The 19,132-nt window shown below is 39.5% G+C and overlaps 1 long non-coding RNA gene across 1 annotated transcript in view; it reads right to left on the reverse strand.

Annotated features, from left to right (window-relative positions):
• Positions 1 to 15,109, reverse strand: part of LOC135298182 (uncharacterized) — a 50,801-nt gene extending 35,692 nt beyond the window's left edge. Inside the window, exon 1 of the long non-coding RNA XR_010360179.1 lies at positions 14,878 to 15,109. This is a non-coding gene — a long non-coding RNA (uncharacterized LOC135298182). The remainder of the gene's footprint in view (positions 1 to 14,877) is intronic.
• Between the last annotated feature and the right edge of the window lie 4,023 nt (positions 15,110 to 19,132).

A 19,132-nucleotide genomic window follows, 5' to 3' on the forward strand; every position in this document is an offset into this window, starting at 1 on the left:
ACCTGGGTGAGGACAGCATGCATAAGTAAGAGAGCTGAAGTTATCTAATGCCCTGTACTCACTCTGATAAACAGGTAAACACTCAGGCTGTTCACAGCATGTTCACATGACTACACAGCATTGCCCAAGGCCTTGTGTCAGTTTTGCAGTCAATTAAACAGGGACATTATTTTACAGAGATGCAGCTGGGAGTCCCTTAATGATATCTGGTGAAGGTTTTGGGAGGCTAAAATTCTATGTGCCTTTCAACTGAAAAGTGTTATTTAATATGACACAATTACCAAGCAGCAAAAAAACAGAGGACCTCATGAAATTACCAGAGCTGTTTCTGTGTAGAGGCAATGCAAGCAATTGTCTGTGGCAACAAACTGCCAGGGTCAGCAAAACAGGCAAACAAGGACTTCACTACAAAAATTGTCCAGAAATCCAGACCAGCTTTTTCTGTCTCCAAGTATCTCAGTGCTCAGGGCATTTTCCACTGCTGAGGAGAGGAAGCAGGTTCTCCCCTCAGGAACAGTCACCACTTCTCCCAAACCCATTGTGAATCACTGGAATCAACCCTGCACAGCCATTTCTCATGCGTTATTCCCTCTGTAGGCAGAAGTGGCCTCTCCTGGCTGTCACATTATGGGTATTCATATTCAGTGGTTCCTACATTACCGAGAAGTCTTGAATCAAAATTGCATGTAATAATTTCCTATGTCAACAAAGTTATTCGCATGACCCAACCGTTGCAGTAAATACTTGGATTCACTTGACAAAAAACTACTGCTTGGACTAAGCAACATAGGATCAAGTTTCCAGATCATCTGTGATGGCCCAAGCTGTGTTTATGCAGTATCAGAAACAGGCATGTGAAGAGTTTGCAGTTTAGGGCCTCCATCCAGCAATCCATGCTGGCAGACCTGTAAAGGAGTTTGGACGTAGTACAATGAATGATAACAGTAAACAATGGGAGAGAAGAGAGTGAGGGTCATAACTGCAAGACCATCTGGTTGTTTCCATTTGCTGTGTACACATCTTGCTAGTCCTGCCGCTAGAAAGGCAGAGAGGGTTGTTGGACTATTGAGTTACTAATGAATAGTTGCATTTATACTTCATATACCATTATATATTACTATATCACTAGTTGTGGCTGCATTTTAAATACTGGTTTCTGGAAAGGCCAAAGCATGAATGTTTTTGAATGGAAATATATCAATATCCAAAACAATTTGGTACATGTGACAGTTTTCTTATAAGAAATTTTAAGCATTATTTAATGGGTGAGGTTTTATCCCTTTTCTGTAAGATTGTCTGTAGGAGTTCTTAATTCCCTTGCTGGGATCATCAGTACTTTATGATCAAGCCCATAACCAGTCTTCTAGGTACAAGGACAAAAGAATCAATTACAATAAAATGAGGGATGCTGTATGCTTTTTGGTAGGACACATGAATGAAACTCAATTATTTGTAATTAGTCTATATGGATCAATAGTTGATTTTTCCTTAACAAATCTCCACTAAGCTTCCAAATCAATGAAAAGAACACAGATTAGGCAGATGTATCTTGCTCTGCACTCTACCTGCAACCAGATGTGGGCTTTACTAAACCACATGTGGGAGTGAAAACAGAGCCAAGGGCCCTTCTCAGAGAATCACCTGTGACTTGACCATATGGTTTCAACCTTGGAGTCGGGTAGCAAGGGCATTCCAGCCTTTTGCAATCTGTGAGCTGACCGAGAGGGAGACATGCTCAGATCCAAGAGGGGCAGAACCAGGACTGGAAGCAGAAAATGGCACCTCTTTCTGCTGAAGAGAGATCTGAGCATCTCCTCACTTAAATTAGTGTCATTTGACAATAACTCCATAAAGGTCCATAACTCCATAAAGGAAATAAGATATTCAAGGCTGAATTTGTTTGAGCATCCTCCATCTGAATTCTGAAAAAAGTTAACTAGCTTAGGTACACAGAAAACTTTTTTCTAATCCATAAAAAGTTAAGTGAGAGGAAACTTGACTTGATCAGGAGATAAATCCTACTATCCATACTACTATTTTAGCAGACAGGAGGATGCAAAACAGACTGCCAGGGAGCTCAAGAGGCTTTATTTCCTGACGTTCATTTTTCATCACCAATCCTGAACAGACCCCAAAACTCAGACTAATTAAAGACAAATAATTAAGCACATTCAGACTGTGAAGGTTGGCAGACTCCCTCTGTATTGTGAGACCACCTTGGCATTTAAATGGTTAGGGACTATATCCCACAACATCATGCTCATCTCATTGTGGTAGAGAGCTCTTGAGAATGTTATTAGCTGGGTGTTCGCCTTGCCGTTTTTCCACATGAGGCAGATGGGTAATTACGAAGCTAATAGTCTGATTGAGAGAAATCAGATGCAGTGGTTTGCCCAATTAGATGATACATTAGCTTCCTTCTTTGTAAGCAGCTAATGTGTGAAGCAAAGTGGTATTTTTGAGGGTCAGAATCCTTAAACAAGTGCCGAGTTGCAGATTATTGTGTCTCTCTTTTTTTTTCTAATGGAGGAAAAGTGCTAAGTCTTCATTACTAAAAGCATAGAAAATGCAAATCAGGCTCTGAAACAAAAGAGTGAAGGGCCAGGCGAGAATATTTGGTGTCCAATGTGTCAACCTACAACATCAATTACATTGAAATGCAATGCATGGGAGCCTAATCAAGGATAGTGTAATTGTAATAATTGCATGCTTTTGTTGAAGAGCTGCTGCCATTGTTATTGTCAACCATTTGTTTTTCTCTATTGTTTAAGGGGAGAGTATTTAAAATATATATATGTGTGTGCACATATAACTGTGTATAATTGTCTGAAGAACAGTATAGGTAGAAGGTTCTGCTACTACACACAGAATGTGTTGAGTCTTTCTTATTCCTGTTCTTTGGATGTTGGAAGACTCTGAATTCGGTTAAGGCAGGTAATGCTGAAAACTGAGAAATGGACATTGACTTACAATCTGTGCTGAACAAGGAGTTACTTTGCCTTTTGCTGACACATCTCCTGATCCAGGGAGGTGAGTTATTCCCAGTGACTGGCAAGTCATGAAGTGAGCCAGTGCTAAATCAGCCAAACAATCCCTGAGACACCTTTGCTCTGCCTTCCTCCTTCAAAAGAGAAAGAGGTCAAAATAAATATTTTGTCCTGTTATATTTCCTACAGAGCTGCAATCTCTTTCTGCCATTTAAAAGGATTTTTAAATACCTACAATCTTGACAACAACATTCAAGAAAAATAAACATAACGGAGAGCACTGCATGGGAAAAAAATGACAGCATGAATTTACTAAAGATCTTGTTACGGGAGAAAAATGTAGGAGACTCCTGTAAATAAAATGGCGATATTTTCTGTATCCTGAAGTTAGGCTAGAAATTCTTCTTATAGCAAAGTGCTCAACATTCAGATCAAATGAGAGGTTTATTTCCTCGCATCACTTGGGCTTGCCAATAGGTTGAAATGGAGGCACAATAGAAACAGGCTAAAACATTTAACATAGCTGTTAAATCTCATTCTCCACAGCTAAAAAAGAACAATGCTGTACCGTCTTTACTGAGAATACACTCTCCTGCCATAGGAGGCTTTTCATGTATCTCTAACAATCCTGTACATACTCCAAAACTCACACTAATTAAAAGCAAATAATCAAATACATTCAATTTGAAAAGTTGGCAAACTCGCTTGTATTATTGTGTTAGCACCTTGGCACCAAAATGATCCCATCGTGCTAATCTCATTGTGCAGGAGAGCTCTTGAGCATGTTATTCAGTAGGTCTGCTCCCTGCCCCCCATCTCCCAAACCCACCCCATCCTCCTCCTCCTCCAACACCAGCTCTCTCTTCCTTTAACTAGATAAAGAAATTAAAATAGTAGCAAAGATAAGCAAAAGCAGGACAGTATTTTCATCATGTTTCACTCAGAGGTACCCAGGACTTGTGTTACCTTTTACACAGATTTTGCTTCATCTGAGCTGCATTTCATCATCCCAGATGCAGTGGGTAAACCTGAGAGATGTTTTAAAATAAACTAAGCAGTCTGCATGTGTTTCTCATAGGTCTTATATCACATTCTTATATTATTGTATGGAGTACTTGCCCACCACAATATAAATGCAATAAACAAAAGACTACAAGTCAACAGCTTAATACTGACCAGGTGATGAAACCCAGAAAGAAACACTTTAGGATTTTTTTTCTCTTTTGAAGATTTATTTTACAGTCTTTTGCATACAGGCCTGTACACACCTGAAGTTAATGACTAACACCTTTAGATGCTCATTTTGTGTGCTAAGAGGAAGTATCAGTTTAATTCTCTGCAAGAGTCTGGGAAGAATTTTTCCCAATAGCCCAACAAATGGAGGCTGAACAGACTTTCATGACTAAAGATGTATTCATCCCAGTGTTTCCAGTCCCTGTGTTTTTTTTTTACTGCTGCAATAGTAGCTATGACCAATGCCTAGGTATGACCATGAGCTGGGTAGGTACAACCATACAGCACAAGATTTTATACCCTCTTGAAAACATAGGCTAGAACCAATATATTTCCCCCAACATTTTCCTCTTCTGGGCTAAGGGAAGCAAAATTCTTTGAAAGTTTTACACTGGGGTCTTGTGTCTATGCTTGGACATGTATATGGTTACTAAATATAGGATTCTTATCAGTGCCTTCCAATTTGAGATATTCCATGGTTCTGTGATATGGTCTGCCATCCTCCAGCCAGCACTTGCAGGTGGTAGATTTTTGCCTGCATTCTAGAATCTCTTTTGAGAAAGAACTGTCTCTAAAAGACAGTGAATTAAAGGTCTGTGTCAGGATAAATACCTATTTTTTTTTAATTTCTTGACATTTATTGGATAAAAACACATTAAAATTAGGCAAGTGCTACAGAAATGCAGCACTGAAGACCATGGCATTTCATGTGAAAAAATTAAAAAAATTTATTTTAAAAACCAAAACCAAACCAAAACAAACAAACAAAGCAAAACAAAACAAAAAACACCCCAGGAAATACAGGGTAGCTGGAGGACCTTTTTGACAGAACTGGAAGGGTCCCACTCATCTTTTAGCACAAAGGCACTCACAGTGGAAGATGGCACTCTAATATACTCTTTAATTGAGGAGGGTGCTACATAAGAGAGTCTAATTAATTTGTGACCTTCAATACATATTCATGGCTGAATAATGAAGGAAGCCCACATGGCTGAGCCTCTTAGAAAAACAACCCAAAAACTGGTGGAGAGTCAGTCACACTGAATGGTCCCTGAACTCCATAGAGGAGAATGTGCTGTCCATATACCATCTCACATGCTCCATCACTCCTAGCAGGGGCAGAGGAGCCCCAAAGCCCAAAAGCCTGAGACCGACCACTATCTAGTGGGGCCATGGAGGGAGAGCCAGACTCAGATTAAGGTAGCCCAGACTTCCTAAATTGTGCCAGGCTGTGGGAAAAAAGCACTGCTTCCAAATACCCTGCTCCTCTAACTAGAGGGATTAGGTAATTATAAACCTGACTTCTCGAAAACCACATTCATCTTTCTGTTGACTTCAGCAGGTTTAAATCAGGCACCATACATGGACAGGCCAAAATATGTATACTGATGTTTCTTACATTAACTGCTATGGCATATTCATAGTACAACATATTGTTCATAAAGTTTGCAGTTAAATGTTGCTAAAAGCTGAACTGTGATTCACAACAAAATAGTCTCTATTTGACTAAGCACGTTTTACATTGAGTTGCACCTAAATTTCTGTTGCGAAGAAAAGTTCATAAGCCAACTCAAGTATCAAGAGTAGCATCCAAGCTTGGAAAACCCTGACTCCACTGGAAGAACTCCCATTGATACTACCAGGAGAAATGCTTGTAGACATCAGGATAACATATGGTCTCTGAAATCAATATTGGTTCGCAGCTTGACGCGTGGATGGGTAGATACCACAGAGAGATTGAAAGAAATATGACAAGCTAAGTCATACAAAGACAAACGTGGACACACAATCACACTCGAACAGATGCTTTGGCTGAAACAGGTGCTTTAGAGGAACACATAGATCTGTGAAATGGAAAAATTTAGATCTGAGAAATGGAAAAAAAACTTTAGATCTGAGAAATGGAGAAATTAAAACTTACAGTAGCATAATGAACTTTTGCAAGCAAAGCTGAGGGGGGATTCAGAGGAACCCCTCAGGGACAATGCTAAGAGAACATACTGGCAACAAAGTTGTTGATGAACCTGGTGTAGTTTTAACAGCAAATCTAATGGAGTTCTTCCTTCCCCCAGCTTCCATACCAATTAGACCAGAGAGGTTTCAACAAAACAACCCCACAGCACAAAAAAAGAAGGAGAAGGTGGATTTCTCCTAGGCATTACAACAGGCTGATGCAAACACTTCAGCCTTGTTTGTGGTTTAATGCATCGCCCCAGAGATCTGAGTGTGAAATTTGTACTTAAGGAAGAAAATCCTCATTTAGCAAGGAAAGCACTGCAATAGGTATGTGTGAAAGTTCTTCCAGCACTGTTCCAGCTTGCCATATGGCCAACTTCACCCACATTGAGAGCAACTACTGAGTAAAGCCTCAGCATCTTGAAGAGAGATACAGAGACAAATGCAAGTGTCTCATCAGCAAGCATGGCCCAAGGAACACTCAGTTGTCTATTTACACCGTTGCTTTATCTTTGTCTGATGCTAATAACAACAACAACAGCAACAACAGCAAAGAAGTACCAATCCCAGAAAGTTTGGAATAATTTACATACTTCAGTGGTTTTGTAGCCAAAATTATAATTTCAAACAATTTTTAAACAATTCCAGTACCTACTGTTGCAGATCTAGGGACTGTTAGGAGGTGTCCTAAGGTCTTTCTACAGACTCATAACATTCAGGAGCTAAGAGAAATATTAGCCCTGTCTCTGTTAGATGCATACACAGGCACACTCCATAGGGAAGAGAATTCACCCCAGCCTCCTATCCAACAAAACCAATTCCTCACCTGTGTTAGGCCCTGATATTCAAGAGAACAGGATGGTGGTTTTGGTTTTCAGAGGAAATATGTAGGCACCATGCACTCAGATTCAGAATGCCATGAATTTACCACTGTGGAAAAAAAAAACTTTTGCCTTCCTTTTTTTTTCCCAGGGTTTCAGGGGATTGTTTACTGTCAGCTCAGCCAGAAAACAGGTTCCTGCACCGCTCTAAAATCCAAATGTCTGTATTTGCAACAGGTGATTCCATTTAAATGGGCTGCCTCACACTTTTCCTCACAGAACGTAGTGGCACAGCACTTGGACACCAGCTCTGAGCACAGGGAACCTCTGATCAGCACTTGCAGTTGCAGGGGCAAGGAGCATCCTTGCTACAGACAAAGTGCCCAAATGTGCTGGCATTATCTGCTCAGCAGCACCTCAGACTACAGCTAGCCTCCTATGTTCTGTTTATCTGACACATGATCTCTCATCAGGAAGACTCCTTGGGCAGGGCTTTCAAAGTCTCTTCTTTCAGAGTCCTGAAACAGAGAGAGTTCTGAAATTAAAGGCCACAGATATGAGCTATTGTTCTATATTGCTTTCTTTTTACTGTTTGCTAATTACTGCTGCTAAATACCTGAGTACATTCTTGCTTCCCTTCAGCCTCCCCTTCCCTCATATAGGTCTTTCAGTGAGAGCCAGAGTTCTGCCTGTGCCACAGAACTACGTGTTGGCAAAGAGCCACCTTAAACGTCACAGGCAGGTAGCACTGGAAGTTCATAGACACACCTGTAGGTAGAGAGGGTGTGCCTCAGTTAATAAACAGCTTTAAACTCTTTATAGATTAATGCTGTGATGAATTTCTAGATGGATTCATGTAGATGAATGCTTAAATGGACTCAAACTAAAGTAAATCTGATTTATCCAGAGGGTAGATAATCCAGAAACAAAGCAGTCCTGTCTGAAACTGCCCTGCAGAAACATTCCTTCATCCTGAGCTACAGGAACCAACTTTAATGGCTCCATATCACTGAGATTTTCCTCAAAATTTCCTATTGCTGTTACTGCTGATGGGAACTCTAGTGTAGACAAGACACTCACCACTTCCAACGTTTTTATGGTTATGTCTTTTAGTCTTTCTGTTTTCCAGGTTGGATGACATTGCTTTGCTTATTCATCACTTTTACTTCTGGAAGCTGCGCTTGGACCTATTTGGTAACAGTCGGAAATTTTAATGTAGAAAAATTCTGCTCAGCCCTTGCCTCCCTGGTGAGAATATCATCAAAGCAGCTAATGTAATACGCAGATTAAAAATCAAACAGAGACCACCCATTCAGTCACCTGCCTCAATGACTAACCTTCATACAGTGAAATTTCAGGCTCACAATAAAGTATGGTTCCATAATCCACCTGTGACTATCCAAATTCTTTGCATAGGTGTAAATATTCTCCTTTAGAATTAAGCAGAAATTATTGGTTTGTGTGTGAAAATCAATAAAAACTAGCACTGGTGCCATTCAAATCCATATTGTAGTTATATTTTGTGTAGTATTTGGAGAATTTTTCAGTTTTTAACGTGGCAAATAAGAAAGTAAATTACCAAGGTAAAGAACAGCTATGTTCAGTGAGCACTGAAGCCTGGTAAATATTCAGTTTTTAATGGCATCCACTTCTATTTTGTTCAACTGAATTATTGGGCTGACCTTAAATTAGAGATATAGATGGAGCTGAATTGAATATTGTGAAGATGAGTGTAATTACCTTGCTTCCCTTTATTCTAATTCATTTTATTTTTTTAATTATTGGTCTGTGTGACAAACTGAATGTCAGAGTCCTTGTGGATTTATCCTCACAGTTACTGAGAGCAGAGCTGATAGAGCAGATAGTGGCACAAGGGAAGATATATCTGCATTGCGGTCAGGGGTGTGACTGCAGGACCTTCCTGCCTTCCTCTCCATGAAAGGCCTGCAGTTGTATGTACTGTCCAGGTGTCAACACAGGCCAAATAAGAATGCCAGAGTTCTGGCACCTGCAAATAAGGCCTCTGCCTTTCTGGGAATTTCATCCAAACCAGCTACACCCAGGCTAGAGTAGCAAAGCAATTGCATCTGCCCACCTCAATCCACAGCAGAGGCACGGCCCTGGGATGTGTTTGGGGCTGTCTTTCACTGCTCCACAGAGCCACTTCAGTTAATATCTCTTTATACCTCCCAATTAACTTCAAAAACTTTCTAATTTTTTTTTCAGGCCTATGTTTAAACTTTCAAATATCTCCTGAGCTCCCCTTACAGTTAGTGCTATCTAGCCTTCCGTATTTTGTCGCTGACACCTTCTCTCACAATTACTTCACCTGACCCATTTCATCTTCGAGAAATAAGACTCAATAATCTTTGATAAGTCATCAAGTAACAAAAACCATGTATGGTCAGTCAGGGAAACTGGGAGTTGCCATGTGTACACAGACACTCAGCAGAAGTAGGTGCAGGAATAGAGAGAGTCCAGCTGGTTAATGAAAATCTGTACAGCAGGCAAAAAGGAAGAAGGCCAGCAGGAGCTCCCAACAGCCCTAAGGAAATGTGCAATGGCCCTAGCTGTGTTTGACGGTAAATGTGACATGTTAGAGCCAGCCTGGAAATCACCCCTGAAGACCATATTGCCTCAGAAGTTAAGTATCAGCAGCTGTATGCATGTCATTAACCCCTCACCTACCATGCAACTTTGCACTTGCCCAGGACCAAAGACATTAAAGGAGGGTTGACTGATTTTCTTACTGGGGGTAAGAAAGCTGCAGGACTTGCAATGCCTAGAAAAGAGCACCCATGTACCTGTGCCCTTTCATTGCACTGAGCATTTCAGGACTTTCAGCTGATTTGAAGGTTAATACTCCCATTCAGCCAAACAGCAGGATAACAAGCTATATTCCATGTTTTCCCAAATATTTTACAGTTATGTTCAAGCATATTGCTTTATCATAGTACTAAAGGTATGGGAATTATTGTCTACGTTGACTTCATCGTTTCTTGACTGTGTAAATTTTTTATTAAGCAAACTTCAGAAGAATATCTTGATCCATAGGGGCTAAGTATAGAGACAGTGCCAGGGAGAAGACTCAATTACAATGCAAAGGGAAAAACTACAAAACAGCTGTAGTGTCCACAATGAGCCATTTGGAAAACAAAGGACTTCATCATCCTAACCCTCAGCATGAACCCAGATTTACTCTACAGACAGCAAAATCAGTACTGAAAGCAGCCTAGAGAAGGGCATTGGGGCTCATAATACCTAATGTAAAAAGGTAGAACTATCCATATGAACTCCAACCTGAGAAAATGTTCTCATAATTTAATGGCAGCATAATAGACTGTGTCCAGGATTTTCTATTTTAGCCTTCCCATGATGTCTGAAACTTCACAACCATATTTCTAAAAGTACAATATCCTCTCTTTTGCCTGCTATTCTACAGAAACTTTTTAAAAGTTGTCTAACTAAGGGCCATGGCCATATGCTTTGATCCACAAATGAATTCAGCATAAATGTGAAAGAGTATGTGAGGAATTTACACTGTCTAACTTAAAAGTCTAACTTCAGGAACCCACACTAAGACCCTATATAATCAATAGAGATAGGTGACAGGCTCTTCCTGAAGGCCATCCAAAGGAGTGAAATCCAGTGTTCCACAATTACCTCTAATTTTTTTCAAAGTTTTGATTCTATTTTGTCTTTTCCATTTTAAAATTTTAAAAAATATCAAAAAGAAGTAAAAAGAAATAAAGAAAATTGAAAAGTATGAAAAATGTACCATTTAAATTGAAATTAAAATTTCAATTCCAATAAAGTCATAGGAAAACAACTATTAATACTGACTACTAATTAACTAAAGGTATTTTCTTATGATAAATGTTGGTGAAAATTGGTGTGAAAGTGTCAGAAGCTAAAACTCAAAGAACACCCATGGAAATTATGCATAAAAGCATCCAATTTTGCACTGTTTTCCTCAAAATCTACTACAAGCTTTCAAAGCATAAGTTTACTGCATCTTACATAATAAGCCTGTTCCATACACAAAGTTATTATTATTAATGGATCTGGACATGCTCAGTAATGTCAGCTCTCTAAGTACTCAGTACAGAAATAACCATTTACAGCAAGCCCAACAAACAAGAAAATGGCATCAGATCTAATTCCTTCTATTCACAGAAGCAGTTGCACAGTTTATCATCTTTTCTAATTCCCACTTAAAAATCAATGGATAGGCTCTTAATAACTCTTGGCTTTTTCTAGGGCAAAACAGGAAATAACTAATAAACTGAGATTTATTAGCAAAACATGCAGGATCATGTTTGAAAACCCTTATTTAGTCATCCTTCTTGGATGGCTGACTCAGGTATGAGCAGCAAAACAACTTCTTTTCAGATGAACAGCATTCACCAAAACAAAAATAAAATTATTATCCACTGCTTGCCCACAAGAAAAGCTGCAAGATTTCAGTCTTATGTATCCAGATACTCAAACTGAGGTATCTACCTCAAGCATCTGAACCAAAATGTATCTTCCATAATGCCACATCCTATCTGAACACAGGACCTAGGGTTTACAGCAAAAATTCATCAGCTGCCAAATGTGCAGGGCTGCAGATGCAATCCAGGCTGAAAAGTCTTCCTGCTGAATCCAAGACAGCAGTTCAATCCAAGACACTGTTCTGTTCATCTGAGCCCTTCCTGCCAAGTCACTGCATCTGGCCCATCAGTATGTTCAACTAGAGGTTTCTGGTAGCAGCTTTCTGTGGCTTTGGGGTTAAATTGCAAAATCTGGATCCTAAATCAACAGATCAGATTTGTAAGCAAATATAAGCACCACATTTTAATGCAGTTTACTTTGTAAGTCCCTCTCAAAAAGCAGTCACAAATTAAGGGTATCTACTCACCCCCACAATTCTTTTCTGTGTTGCCAGTAAACTCAGAAATAGAGGAGATTACTCTTGAAAGGATTTCTGTCTTATTTCTACACTAACAGGGCGTTAGTTTGTCTTCCTAATTTCAGAATTTTTATCTGAGTACTGCTAATGCTTTATTACCCAGCGGCAAACTTAAAAAATAGGTATTAATAGTTACTTTGCCAAGAGCTTTTCATTGCAATGACTAAAAGACAGCCAAGCGCTAAGCAAATTAGGCAATTTAGAATGCACTTCTAATACTCCAGTACATGTAACCATTTAGAATGTATTTCTAATACTCCAGTACATGCAGCCATTCAGACCTCCAGGAAGGAGGCTGAAGCCTGCGTTAGAGTCATCCAAGCTGGCTACTCTGGAACATCACAAGAGTACTCACAGTTCCACCACAAGACCAGACTGACACTTTGTGCTACCAAATTTGGGCATTTTCAAAGCTGGCTACAACCCTTATTACCTTCTTTTCTATTCCAAGACACACTGAACATATAGGAAGACAAATCAAAGGTTTCTAGGTGAAAGTCCAGTTTCTCACGGGACAGCTTTTTGTGACAGCCACAAATTAAGGGGCATTTTTTGACTTCTTAAAATACAGCAGGATAAACTGAAATGCCTGTAAAGAACCTGCTGTGGTCTAGTAGATTCACACAGTGACCTGAATTATTTTCAGCATTAACCTGTGTTATCACAGTGGAATTATTGGGGTGAGAGTGAGTTCACACTTCTGTTTGCCTTTGTTCCCTATGGTCATTGATATCAAAAGCCATCCTGCATGTGCTGTGAAAATAGATAGTGTCATCATTGTGTTAGGCACCATTGAGATGTATCCAAATAGATATTTTTCCCTAATAGATGGACTCATAGCCTCAGTTCTAGATTGTCCATTTTACCGATTTGGTAAAACAGCAAGTTCTATCTGTCTGAAAATATATTTTTTTTATTATATCATATTTCTGTTATTACCTGTTATACCATTATTTTAATATAATTATTTATATAACGAATACATTATTTTTATATATAATATTATTTATTGCAATTTCTATTATAACCAATTTTGTTTTTTATCAGCTCACCTGAAAAGGTAAGACCTGTCCTGTCAGATATTTCAGTCCTCTCTAACATTCTCAGACTATCATGGATATAATTCTATACTTCATGTCTTTTTAAATAATGTACTCCTTCCATTTAAAAGAAAACCCAAATAAGTAATAGAAAGTAAGCTGCTCATGTGCTAATAGACTATATTCTGAGCTTGTTAACTATTTGGTATAAACTGAATTGCAGAAAAGTTATGTCAGAGTAGAAAAGAGAAACCTGATCTTCACAACCAAGCTTGAGCCAGGAAAACCAGTAAATGCTGAAAACCTTGTAAACAGCAAGGGTGGGTGAAAGCTTTAACTTTCTGTTGTTAATTGGGAGATGTCTTTAATAGTAGTGCTGGTGACTCACACCGCTGAAAACACGGGAAGAGATGCAGTGCATTAGAAACCTTGTCAGAGCCCATCACTCGAGAGGGTAGAAAGCTGAGATGGACAAGGAAAGCATGTTATGTAAAAGCCATTATTTCCATTAATGGGCTTGTCCAACCATAGATTTTTGATTTGGGGAGTCACTGTTCTTGTAAATATTCATCTGGATTTAAGTGTAGCCAAACATATTCTGCTTCTGTGATTTCCCAATCTGTATCCAGTCGTAAGAACTGCAGCAAAACCTGGCTCTAAATAGAGATAGCGAAAAAATCACTGAATCTCTGCTTGAAGCACTTTACTGTATCTTAAGATGTTGGCTTCTTCAATGAGTGGACAGGATTGTACAAAGCTGAACTCCCAGGGTTTTTCAATCACATCCATCTTCTTGTACATCAGATTATTTCTGCCAAGCTGGCTATATTTTTTTCCAAGCAAACCCTAACCATCAGGGAGGTCTAACACACTGCTCCTTTACCATCAGTTTTGTTTTCAAACATACAATGGTTTGGCATGACTCCAGTCACCACCAGGTGATTTTTGGCCCTTGCCCTTTTTATTATCTGGTATCTCTTAGGGAACTGCAGATGAAACCAATAGAAAAGGAGAGAAAAAGAAAAAGCAGGGAAAAAAGAAAGACCTTCTCCTTTGCTTTCCTGGTAATGTGACATCTTGCCCTCTTGCACTGTATATTTCTGTCCAGCTGATGCTTTGTCCTAGTGGAATCATGGTTCTGGTATTAGCTCCAAATGGTAGGCAGGCATTTTCATTAAAAACAATTACTATTTCCAAACAGGAGCTGGTTCCTCAGTTCCAGCCATTCTTGCTGTAAAACGTTCAGCTGAGAGGAGCAGATTGTTCCTGCTGAAAATGAATGGAATCTGGCAGGAAAACCTCATGTTTTTCCAATCCTAGTTTTTTACAAAGAAAACACTGGGATCTTGTTGAAAAATCACAATTGTTTTGGTGTGCACATAATTTTTCTCAGTTGAACTGTTTCCAGCTACAGGAGACAAGTTTTGTGCATACATACGTGCATGTGTGTGTGAATATATATGCATATATCTGAACAAGCACACAAGATTTTGTATCTAATTGCTATGTAAAAAAAAATATTAATAAGTCAAGGAAGAGTAAACTTTTTTTTGTTGTTAAAAAGCATTTATGCAAATTGATTTTTTAAACAGCTTCCACATTATGAACCTTCAAAAGAAAGTCAATGAGTAAAATACTATATCATAGTAACTGCTAGCCTCTCTTTTAATACTAGGAGAAGAAAGAGGCCAAGGTGACTGAACTGTTTATCCCTTGGTTGTTCTCAGTAACTTAGAAACATTGTCAGACTGCATTATTCGGATGAAAATATCAAAGGAAAGAAAACAGAGGAGACTATTACATTCACAAAAGGAACAAACTGCAGACATCCCCATACTGATCACCTGTGTGGATGCTGCCATTTGGTAATAAGTGGTTTTGTTTACCTCAGACAGAAATAGATAATAGGTCAGGCTGACCTTGTGTCTATATGAGGGTGGAAACACCTTCTAGTAGCTGCTCTTCCCCTTCCATGTGAAGCAGCCATGCCAGACAGGTTGGATGCTGGTGTGCCTTGTGCCTGCTGCACCTTGAGAGTTTCAGGGCACTCCCCAAGCAAAGTCCAGCCCACCATATCAGCAACCTTCAAATCATGTTCTGCTCCTCTACACCAACAAACTCACAGAATCCTGACACTTCAGCTGTGGCATCTCCAGCCACAACCTTTAACACAATTCAACTGCCTTCACCTGCACCTGATAATCAAAATTACCCAGAATTAGGAAAAAAAACTTTCTGTACCAAAAATGTGCAACAACCTAGTACAATAGCACAGAACAGCCCACAATCTGATCACTTCAAGGATCTGCTGCCAAGCCCTCTGATGCACTTCGACCGCAGCTGCAAATATAACCAATCATACAAAACACTCTTGAATTTTCTGAGGTTGAGAAGTTGAGTCCCTGGTGCAGTCAGCTGTAAATTGCCGATTTTCACCAATCTTTTGGGTCACCTTTTGACCAAACACAAATAAATCACAAAGGAAATTAAAATGGAAAGGATTACAGTATTACAATAATTGCTCATTTTAAAAGCAATCACCTGACAGAGAAAGGAAAAATGAGAAGCATTTCCATTTTCTGTTATTGCTCACCTAGTAAAATTTCTTGTCTCCCTTTCAGATGTTCTCACACCAAATTTAATCATTATAACAATAAAATTAGGTAAGTTTACAGCCAAAAGGAACCTCAGGGGAGGTGGTCCAGCTCCCTGCAGCAAGGCAAGATCAACCACCTTCACTTTGTCTGATGGATAGCTGCTGAATTTGGACTTAAAAACCTTGACAGAAGAGTCCCTTGTGAGGACTCCTTTTTTTTTTTTTTTCTTTTTTTTTTTTTCTGTTTGCTGTTTCAATTGCTGGAAGTAAGTGTGCATATCTACCCACTGAGCACAAAAGCTACCACAAAATGAAGCATTGCTTCTGTGCTCCCTGCCAGCTTCTGGTCTGAGCACACTGCTCCATCTAAGCCCTAGGACCTTCCTGGGTGAGCAGGGGTCAGCAGTTTCACACAGTGCAGCTGTGGCACACTTACAACAAGCCCAGACTCAAGATCCCAGCTGCCTTGCATTGCACAAGGGCCACAGTTTCATTGCTCTAATAGGATACGGCACCTCGCAGTCAGAATTTGAATGGCACAAAGTACATTGAAACAAGTTCACTCTTCTCATAATTTAAAATCAGACACTAAATAAGGTGTCAGCAGGCTTCCCACAAGGATCTACCTGTAAAGTCTTTATTGTTGTGTTTGCTTTGAAGTCAAGAGGAAAAAAATTCTTGTTTGCCAACTTATAATTCAAAAAATGCCAGAAGAATCTTCTTTCAGACAAACAAGATGCAAAAGAAATGCTGGCACCAAAGTAGTGCAGTCTTGTGAATTATGGAGTTATGGAATCATTTTGAAAGTAAATTGTATGCTACATAAATGTTCATGTAAATAAGAATAGATTTCTTCCACAGAGGGGGAGATACAGATCAGAGATACCAAAACTGTTTATGGTCAGCCATCGGAACTGTTTGCTTGGTACACAAGTACACAGCAGATAACAAAAAGAGGACATTCTAGTGCGGAAGAACTACACAATAAAAATGAGGAGAATCCTTCTCTTTTTACAAAACACATCTGAGCCTGAAGTCCTGCAACACATACTGAAAAAAAGAACTATTTCTGTCACTTGCAAATCTAGAAGCCTGCCTTTGTCAGCCATTTGCATATGTGAGGGATCAGAGCGGCTATTGCTCAAATGAATCAGTCATTTTTCTTGAAATAAATTAATGCTCTGAGCCCTGCTGAAGGAGTCCTTTTGTATTTTTCTAGCAATTTTGTTATGTTTTCCATTTGTCCTGGTTTAGTCTGATTTATACAATTCTCCAGTGTTTGAGCCCAACAGCTTCCATTTTAGAGATAAACAAAACACTGCAGAGGCATTAAAATGGCAGATACCAGACATCAATCCAGTTCCATACACCACAGCATTCACCAGCACCTGAGCACAACTGTGCCCAGCAGGGTCTTGCACTTACCCGTGGAAAACACCTCATTGTAAGTGCTGATTCCATTTCTATTTTGTGTGTGTAACCACACATGTCCATGAGCACCTAGTAGGCCTGAGTAAGTACAGAAATACAGAAAGGCTGTATCAAAAGTTGGGAAGTTCGCTGCTTGAAACGTCATTTTGGAGTACTAACAAAACCAAGCAGACAAGAAAAACTGCATTAAGGTAAAAAAAGCCAGATGTGGCTGCTGCAACCCAGCTGTTGTGAGATACCTCCCACCCTCTGAAGGTGCACAAAGCACGCAGCACAAGAACACATTACTGACAACTCATCCCACCAGTAGCCCCAGCCTGTGGGAATATCAGGACAAGCAGAGAAGGAGCACAAGAAAAGCTTTTCCAACATGTATGTAAAACCCTGAGGGCAAAGTTCTCATTTAGCCTTAAGAAGATTTGGTTCAGGCAAGCTGTCAAACCCCACACAGCCTTCTATCCATATAAGGTTCTTCCTGACAGGAATTAGCTGTGCACACAGCTCTGCTAAGTGGTGGCCCTCAGCACACGAAGGAGCCACAAGCTGGTGGCACTCTTCCAAGGACCTAAACTACGGGCACATGTCCTTCTCCTGACACAGAATTTAACACTCGCAGCCAAATCTGCACCTCCTGGGTTTTGCTTTATCTATGGTCTATGCAGTATATGTGAGCATTCCCTAGTTCACTCCAGGTCAAATACCCCAGCTGAAACCACAATTTCCAGTGGTGTAACTAACCCTAAAACAATTTAAAGAGTGAGGAAATAGTGACCTCTGAAAAGGAGGGCAATAATATCTTCTATGGGTGCATCTAGATTCAGAGAAGGAAAAACTCTCTTTGGCCATGAAGGTGAAAAACCTGCAAATCGTTACGTGGAAGACCGAGTTGTTTTCCTGCAAGATACTTCCAATCCTAAACTCAAGTGGAAATCAGACATCACCAGTTCTGACCCCATTGAAGTCAAAGGCAGTTTTGTCATTGACTTTAACAAAACTAGGATTCACCCTAGGGTAAGGGGCATTGTGTTTTTCAGCAGCCACTCATGTGGAAATTTTGCTTAGATGACTGACTGCCTGGAAGGTAGCAGTGGTAGACCACATAATACCAGAAATGTTTCTGTTAACCCATATACTCCAGCATTTGAAACTGCAGATATTGAAGTACCCTCTTGTCCTCTAAAAAGAGTATGTTTCTATACCCTTGGCTTCTTACTCCACCTGAAGCTGGTTGTGCACCTGAGGTACCTAACCCGTTGTTCAGCAGTGCTACTGGCTCTGACTGTTTACCAGGAAACATCAGGGAGTTTTTATGTTCTCACATTGTAAATAATGTGACAGACCTTGAAAATATAATGTGTCTTTTTATAGCTACTGTATGCATTGTGAATTATAACAACTCCTGAAAATAGAGTTGCAAATAGGTTGTTACATTCCTGCTTCGTGTTCACTCAAATTTTGATTGAAAAAAAAATCCACTTATAGTGTACGTTGAGAGCATAAGAAATTGATAAAAATATAATAAGTTGAATCTAAAAATTAATCCCTACAGCATGCCTAAAAAATTCCTAAACTAATTTGGGGAATTCATCTGGTACCTAAGCTCCAGGTGGAAAAACCATCTGAGCTCAAAAGAACTAACATACATATGAAAGGATATTTCAATTCCTCTGAGCTGTGAATCTGAACAAAAGTTCTTGTTATTTCTCATGGTTTGACCCCACTCAGCAACAGAAATGCAGCCAAGGTCCTTGGTAAGACTGCTTGCTTGAGCATTGGCTTTTCAGTATAAGAAGTCCTACACTTGCTAACATGCATAAGAATTTTTACCTGTGCAAATACAGCTTGGTATTAAAACTGCCTTGAAAATGTACACTGTGTAAAGGTTAAAACCACATTGCTGTACAATAAAACTTATGCTTAGCTGAACTGATTTTACCTGCTGTAATTAGAGAGGGCCTCACATAAATAAAAGATAAAAATCAGGGGTGGAAGCAAAGCATCAGAAAATTCAGAAAGGTTGCAAAAAAAAAAAAAAAAAGGAGAAGGAGAAGAAAAAAGCAACAGAGATCCAAATAGCAGGCTTTGCATCTTAGGCTTCTTTCTAGTTCAGAAGC

Source organism: Passer domesticus, chromosome 3 (genome assembly GCF_036417665.1).
Source record: "Passer domesticus isolate bPasDom1 chromosome 3, bPasDom1.hap1, whole genome shotgun sequence".
In the NCBI taxonomy this organism is placed as follows: domain Eukaryota; kingdom Metazoa; phylum Chordata; class Aves; order Passeriformes; family Passeridae; genus Passer; species Passer domesticus.